The following is an 8,991-nucleotide window of genomic DNA, read 5'->3' as shown; positions in this document are numbered from 1 at the left end:
AGAAAGCGTGGATGCGTTCGTGACTGCTCTTCACACCCTAGCTGAACGCTGACTACGCGTGACATTCAAAGAACAGATAATACAGGATCGTGTGGTGGTCGGCCTTCTGGATGCAGATTTTTCCGAACGCTTACAACTTCTATCAGATCTGAACCTTTAGTCTACGGAAAGAGCCCGCGCGTTATCTTTCAAACAAGACCCGGATTATGTCCATCTCGTTGTGTTGCAATGTCCCGTATTCGGGTGCTTGATATGTCAACTACTTTACTGATAATCTGTGTAGCCACCAGAGCTTTTTCTCCATTGTCGCAACGTGTAGTGAAAAGAAGGTTTAGAGCATAAATTCAACGATAAGTAGGATGCAACAGAGGACGACTTGTCGTAGGAGAAGGACGGAAGTGCCGCGCTTTGATGCTGTCACCGCCATGGCGCCTCACTTCGTGCGTTTCGTCCCAGGAAACGAGATGACCAACCATAGGCGTAGGAAAGTGATTACTATTGGGGGGGGGGCACAATTATTGAATGCGTGCACTTTGTATATCAGCGGCGCATGGGCACTCGCACAGATATCAAGAGTCATAGTGTTGACAGATATCAAGAGTCATAATGTTGACAAATAACTAAACATGACCAAGAAAGTTTCTTCTCCTCTCATTAACAGTTATAAAGGAATTTGCAATTTCATCTAGATCTATGTTATCCGTTCTGTCCTTGTGCACATAGCGAGACATTGCATGATTTAGTCTTTCCTGACTCATTATGGTTCTCAGATATATCTTCAATCTCCTAAGTGCTGAAAATGTTCTCTCAGCAGTAGAGGTGGTGACAGGAATAGTGTAGAAAAGTTTAATCAAGTAAACAACTTCTGAAAGCATCTCCTTACGGAGAGAAATATCAGCCATGATAGAACATATTGTTCTTAAATTTGTCACTTCTGTAATTGGTGGATTGTTTTCAAGCTTTCGATTTCTGACTTGGACAACATCTGGAAGCATTGATAGCTGGTATTTCAGTCGAGATAAATCAAGGTCATCTTTGTAGAGTTTAGTTCTTCTGGTAAAGCAGTACCATCCATGGTGTACGTACCATTTACTGCATCTAATAGTAGCTTCTCAATAGTAGCTGCCACAGGCATACCTCTCTTCTGCTGGAACCGTCGTTTGAGTTCATTAACCAGCAAATCTAACACTTCAAAATACTGCTGCTTGAAATAACATTCAGGGGAAGAAAATTCATGGCTAGTTAAGCCTGCCTCATCCAGTCTTTTTGGTGGACGCCTGTATCTTGGGAGGCAAGGTGGTGCTGTGAGATTCTTTGAGCATTTGACTACATCCTCATAAAACGAATGAAACTTCTCATCAGTCCTCAGCCGTTCAAGATGACATACTGCTAAATCTGCCGCTGTCGTAGCCTCCTGCAAAGTTGTGTCTTTCCCCTGCAATGATATGGATAGCTGCTCACCAGCACCAAAGATTAAATGAGACATTTTGAGACCGAGATGCGTACTAAACTTTTCCATTTGAGCAAGGTACCCACCAGCAGTACGCCTATACTCATCGTGGCATTCAGCATTAACCTTCTGTAATGCTTCACACAGCACACAATAATTGTTCAAAATCGAATGCAGTGCTGAGGTGCGCACAGTTCACCTTGTAGGACACAAAGGTTTTAACGAAGGTGAACGGTCAGAGCCTGGAGGTAGTTGAGCCTGCAGAGCTTGAAATAATGACGATCTTTTGGGGGAGTATCTAATAAGATCAGCAACACCCCTGGCCAGATCCAATGCATCTCTTACAGGTTGACACTGACGACCTATTGTTTGTAAACATAAATTAGTGCAATGGGCCAGACAGTGCACGTACAGTGCTGATGGTACATCATTTTGAATTTTAGCCGCCACACCATTTAAATATTCACTCATATTACCTGCACCATCGTATGCCTGACCGTGGCATTGAGACATGGGCAGACAGCATCTCAACAAACAATCCTTGATACAAGTAGTCAAAGTCTGTTCGTCAGTTTTTGGAACATTGATAAGCTGAATTGGGTCCTCTTGGATATCAAAATTATCATCCACCCACCTGATACAAACCACAAGTTGTTCCTTGTGACCAACATCTGCTGCCTCGTCAGCAATAATGGAATAGTACCGTGCATTTCTAATTTCAGACAAAAGACCTCTCAAAAAACACACAATCCCATAAGAGAAATCTGTTCGTTTTGAATTTCACGGGAACAATACTTCTTCTCCTTGAGCCAAACCTTTAGTTGAGGGATCTCATTACTTCTCAGGAGCAAAAGCTGAGCCAAGTTACCTTCTTCCTCATGGTGACCCCTAACAGCCATTCCTTGTCGAAGCGAGTACCTCAATGTTGATAACTGAGTCAGCAGCATTTGCCGGTGAAGTTTTTGATCAACCATAGCTTGTCTGCACAAGAGTGCATCCACACTGTTATGCTTTATTTGCTCAGCTTTAAAAACAGCTTCTTTATGATGACCAGATTGAGCATGTACCTAGAATCTTTCGTTAGCCTTTTTCCAATTGTCAAACCCTGTGTCAATAAAGTTATCTTCTCCTTTAGTGGCCAGACCTAGCAATCCTTTCCTACTACAATATCTGCAATATGTGCAGTAGACTTTGCTCCTGGTTGTACACAAAGTCAGCCAAGGATAGCTCGTATACCAAGTGGGAGAAAATGTTCTGTATTTCTTGCCTTGCTTCCTTTTGGTGTTGTTTATAACAGCTGGGTCTTTGGGTTGGTACGGTGACAGAGTCTCTTGACAACACGCAGAAGAGCAGGCAGTACCTATCGACAATTATAAAGGGTAAACGTCTTAGATAACACGAGAAAGGTTCAGAAAAATGTACTTCTTGATGTAAATCCCTGATCAAGGTCAGAGAAGACGCTAGCTCCAGCATCAACTGCGCTACCTGATGAGCTTCTACTCACCGCTGTATCGGAGTTGGACGAGGCAGGAAAGAAGTTCAGAATACTCTGATTTCGTCTTTTAGTTAGTGGAGGCGGTGTGCTCTCCTCGATCTCGCGTCCAGGTCTAATGCCGTTGTCAGACATACTTTCACGTGTAACGTGCACATGCGCACACGACACGTCGGCGTGACAGCCTGGCTCGGTTGCGGTTTCTACGCCTATGCCTCATGTGCATTTATCTCCACCGCTAGAAGGAAATTTGTTTTTCTCATGCCATTGCATTGATGTTTTTCTTTCCACTTTGCAAGGGCAGCACCAAACCGTTGCTTGTGAGGGTGTCTATCGGTTGCATGAAATACGAGTTTAGTCGACTCGGATCGGCTCTTGTGACCAACAGTAGAAGGGGCTGATGGTAGTAGGCGGGACTTAAGCTCTTGAGCTTTGCCAGATGCTTACCAGTACTTGTTGTTTCTTGTATTTCAGTCAGAAAACGTTGTACAAGCACTCTGACAAGTTGCACAACGTTGTATGAGCACATTTGCTTTATCTTACCTGTAGCTGAACGTTGTTACGTCGGGAAACGAACGTCAAACACCTAAAGGGGTCCTTGTCGTGGAATTTTGCCATAGCAATGCAATTAACCCAGCTTGAGCATTCACATTCGATAACAGCTATGAAGTCAAGACAACCGATCGTTTTCGCTGATGTTAGCGCTTTGGAATTATCCGGGTACTCTTAAAAGGTAGATTACGTGGTTGTTCCGTGCACTGCTTGCTACAGAAGTGAAAAAGCACGTAACAGCGAAGCAGTGAAGGCACAACAGTCACTAGACCGTAGTTCTCAAAGCCACGCCTACCCCCTTTGCTGTTTCTGCTGACGCTGTGCACAGCTATGCCCAACAGGACAGGCCACTACGCCAATGTCATTTCGGAAATTAAGAAAAACGACCACTATCAAATAGCATGCCTTTATCGCGGAATTGTCAATGGTGCGGATACGAGAAACACCCCCGTGGCAAATTCCCGCCAGAAACACAAAATGCTAACAATGCAGCAGGATAGGCCATTTTGCGTCTGTTTGTCGCTCCACAGCAGCACATTTTGTATTCGCAGCTTCCACAACAGTCCAAGATGATGCTTTTGTTAGCCTTTTTGATTCTGGCAATGCGTAATCCGAACAGGTTGATGTCGGAGACTCACAAATTCTTATTAAAAGAGGCACAGGGCCGACGTTACAGCCATTCCAGAAGAACTCTATCAACAACGCCTGGGTCAGAGACATGCACTTCAAATATCTGACCGTATACCGCGCCGACCTAGCGGCAACCAACTTTCCGACTCAGGGTGCATTAAAGTCCCACTTTCCTGTACCGCTCCAAATGCTCTTTTGCCAATTCACGCGGTCTACGTTGTACGTGGGTTACAGACACCTCTTTTGAGAAGTCCAGCTATACCAGGTTTGCGCATATTAGGACAAGTCAATCACATTAGCGAACGCTGCATTGACATCAAGAACGCCCAGACGTCTTTCCCATCACTAATTTCAGGACGCGGAAAATTTAAAGGTCTTCATCATAACATTTCGCTATGGGAAGACGAAATTCCTTACTCTCTACCTACTCCTCGTCGAGTTCCTCTCCCGCTAATGCCGTGCGGAGAAGCATCTCTACAGCTCATGGAGTCAGACGGGATTATCAAACGCATAGACGAATCAACCGACTGGTGCTCTGGCATGGTGGTTGTGCCCAAACCTGACGGCGAAATTTTCATCTGTACAGACTTCGCGCGCCTCAACGAAAATGTGCGCAGGAAGCGTCACATCCTCCCATTCACGGAACACCTCTTAGCAACAATTCAAGGGACAACCATATTTTTTAAACTCAATGCCAAAAGTGGATTCTACCAAATTCCCTTGGCCAAAGCCTTGCAACCTCTCAACACATTCATTACACGCTTTGTTCGCTTCAATTATTGCCGTCTACCATTCGGGATATCATCAGCCCCAGAACACTTCCAATGACGAATGTCGGTTGTGTTGGAGAAACTGAACTGCACCATTTGCGTGATAGATAATATACTCATATTTGGAGCGACACCTGAAGAACAAAACAAACGTCTTGCCGCTGTCTTAGAACGTTTTGCCGATACAGGGGTCACTCTTAACAACGAGAAGTGCCAATTCAGCAAGAAGGTAATTTGCTTCTGTGGCTACCTGATCGGAAAAGATGAAATACGGCCTGAACCAGAGAGAATCAAGGTTCTTACCAACTTGCCCAGTTGCCAAAGCCTAGGAGAACTTCGCCGATTTCTTGGAATGGCCAATCAACTAGGCAGCTTTTCTCCGTGGCTCGCTACATTGTCGTAACCTCTTCGACAGCTTTTCAGAGAATACCGTGCCTGTCTATAGGGACCACAACAGAAGCAAGCCTTTAAAAATCAAAGCAGAATTAACCAGTCACACCGTTCTGGCACCGTTTAACGGCAACTTTGAGACACAGATTTTCGCAGACGCATCTTCGTTTGGCATAGGAGCTGTCATACGCCTGAAGCAGCCCTCAGGAGAGTGACGCCCTGTCCCTTACCAATCTCGAGCTATGACACTCACTGAGCAGCGATGCTCCCCATTGGGAAAGAAGGCCCAGCAGTAACGTGGGCGTGTGAATGGTTCAATCACTACCTTATCACCATTCTCTATCGTAACCGACCACAAGCCTCTGGTACCGTTGTTGTGCACAAAATACCTGTATTGTTTACCACTGCGAATACTACAATTTTGACTGAAACTAATTGGTGTACCGATCTTACCATCAGGCATATCCCTGGAAAAGAACTAGTCACAGCCGATACACTCTCGCGCGCAGCAACTAATACAGCGGCAATGCGTGACCACGAGTTTCAAGCAGAAGTCGCTGCCTGCCTGGCCGCCGTTACCGATGCCCTACCGATTACAAATAAACGACTAAAGAAGTTTCTGTCTCTCCAAGGTCAAGACTTCGTTTTTCGTTTTATTGCCGAGTACTGCAAAAGCGGCGGGCCCACGACATATGACCTGCCTGACGAACTTAAACCGTACTTACCGAAACAGGAAGAATATACGATCAACCACGACGGTCTTCTCATATGTGGACCACGAATCGTAGTACCACGTAAAGCCCGTCCTGAAGTCCTAGCGGAACTACATTTGGGACATCAAGGTATCACCAAATGTCGACAAAGAGCAAAGGAATCTGTATGGTGGCCCGGTCTGAGTACACTACTAGACCAGTACGTACACAACTGTCGTGCTTGCGACCAACACCAACAGCAATGAGTAAAACCATCAGTGTCGAGTTCATTTCCCCACTTACCGTGACCAAAAGTAGTAGCGGACTTTTTCAACACCAATCGAAAAGTCACCTTTTGGTCGTCGACTACTATTCACGGTTCGTTGAGGTATGCCCTATACAAACTTAGACTACGAAATATACTATTCGATAACTACGTTCCATCTTTTCTCGCCACGGCATTCCTGAAGAGCTATTTACAGACAACGGACCTTCGTTTAGTTCAAGAAAGTTTTCGAGTTTGTAAAAGAGTTTGAAATCAGACACTCTACAAGTTGCTCCTTATACCCTCAAGCCAATGGCATGGCAGAAAGAGCGGTGAGCACCGTAAAAACACTACTACAGTCAACACCAGATATGGAAACTTGTTTGCTAACGTATCGGTCCACATCATTGGAGAACGGATACAGTCGAGCACAGCTTCTCTTCGGTTGACAGATACGTACAACCATAACTATAACATAGGAACAACGCCGCCCCATTCTTCCCGACGAGGAAACACTAAGGAATCACGAGACACGCCTCAAGGGACGACAGCAACTCAATTACAACCTACGTCATGACGTTATAACACACGTGCCACTACCTACCGGCAGCCCCGCATTCATTCCAGACCGTCAAGAGTCAGGTGTAGTCATCTCCAAACCAGCAAACAGATTGTATCGTTGCCACACACATTGGAGAATACCGACAGAACCGACGACACATCAACCCTTTGCTCATGACAGACGATCAGCTGGCGAACAACGACACGGAATCCTCGGACGACACGACTCATGCGTCACTAGACGGCGGAAAAGGCAATAGAACAGCTGTTGAACCCTCAACGGACACTCCAGAAGGTTCAGCAACCGGGTAACTCTTCAAGAGATTTTGTTACTCGCAACGGTCGCGTTGTTCGACCACCGGAGAAATTGGACTGGTACAGAACACATGTAATGTCAGTGTTGAGTTGTGTTGTATTATGTAGAAAAGTTCATTCTGCTACTTTAGTGAAACTATCTGCAAGAGACTTGCAAGGGAGATGTAGTGTTATGAGACTGACTGTACTTTAGACGCCTGCATATACAGGTACGGTGATTAGATAAGACCCGGATCTAGCATGACGCACACAGCCCACCGCGTGGTCTCTGTCTAGTCTCGGTACAGACTGATAGTGCCAAACATATATTTTGTAATTTTTATAATAGTGGTGAAATTTAAAGTGGTGTGCATAGTAGATGTATGTAAAGGACAGCTGCATATTACTCTCTTCTTGAGTCAATGGTGTCTCCACAGCAACCTTACCGTAATGACGTCACGTAAGTAATGACTGTTTGTATATTTTATTGCAATAGAAACACTGTAGCACGTGCACAGATGCGGTAGTATCCACGTTAGTGCTGACTTCTCATTGAGAAAAGCACAGGCATGCACTGCATACTGTATACATTCTTGACAGCAAACCAAAATTTCAAATATCTAGCGTTGCTTAAGATACTGTTAATAGAAACTTAATAAACAGTATAACAAGTAACTAAGTAGGTGAGTAAAATAGTAGGTGAATTTGGGATGTTGGTTAGCAATGCTGGTTATGATCATCATCATGAGAAGTGGTGGTGATGGTAGATGCTAAATTTTTGGCAAAAAATATGTTTACATCTGTGTATGTTTAATGCCACTGCAACAATAAACTCTACAACGTTTAATTAGGTATACTGGATCTGTTTTTACAAAGCTTAGCCTCGGTTTCCCAGACCAGTGTAGCGCTACACGGGTCTGGGAGGTCGAGGCTAGAAAAACCCAGCAAAGCATCCAGGAACTGTACACATCAGGCAAATTTAGATTGTTCTGCGCTCCGGCGTCTCATATGGCTACACACCACTGTTGCAACTTAGTACACTTTCTACAGCTAGGCAACTTGGTTGTTGCTAAGTACATAAAATAATAATAATTTATTTCTATCACACCATATCTGGTGTAGTTCCCTTAGAGGGCCAACATAAAACACACTGACATGCAGACAAAGTACACAACTAATTAGCTTACAAAATCACTCAGCCTACACGTAAAAATATTTTCATCTCCCATACCCAATCTCAGTCTCGCGCAGCCAGACCTCCTTCCGCCGCGTTATCCTTCCGGTCGAATGGGATCTGGTGAACAGCCTTTGATGTCGCTGTGTGCCGCGTAGCCAGAAATCGGCCTTCTAAAGACCGGATTTAGTTTCTTAAACGCTTCACTAAAGACGAGACTGGTATGCAAGCAGTGCAATCCTATCTCATTAGCTTCTCTTGTTTCGTAGAGAACAACTACAGCTAGAGTCGTTGCTGTTTGTAAAATCTGCATGACTACAGCAGCAATTAAATGCGGTCGCGGGAACGTTGATGTTGGCAGGCTCGACGTCGTACGTCTAGCGTTGTGCGCTTGTGTCACAACGGCGACTGAATGCGAACGCACTGAATGAATGGGAACGTACTCGATGCTGTTTGCTGTTTTGACGTCTAAAGCGACCACGGACAGTCCAGAGTGAGCGATATGATCTGGTACTGTAATAGAAGGTCTTGGAGACGACGTCATCGAAACAAGATGAGTCGTCTTTCTGTGTTTGGGTAATCATCTCACGTGTTTTGTGCATTGCTTTACATCGAGTACGTTTGCATTCAGTCTCCGTTGTGACACAAGCGCACAAACGCTATGTACGACGTCGATCATGACAGATTGCGTAGGAGATGGAAGCCTATAGCCTGTCGACGT

Source organism: Corticium candelabrum, chromosome 11 (genome assembly GCF_963422355.1).
Source record: "Corticium candelabrum chromosome 11, ooCorCand1.1, whole genome shotgun sequence".
Taxonomy (NCBI): Eukaryota; Metazoa; Porifera; class Homoscleromorpha; order Homosclerophorida; family Plakinidae; genus Corticium; species Corticium candelabrum.
Note: the sequence above shows the minus strand (reverse complement) of the source record.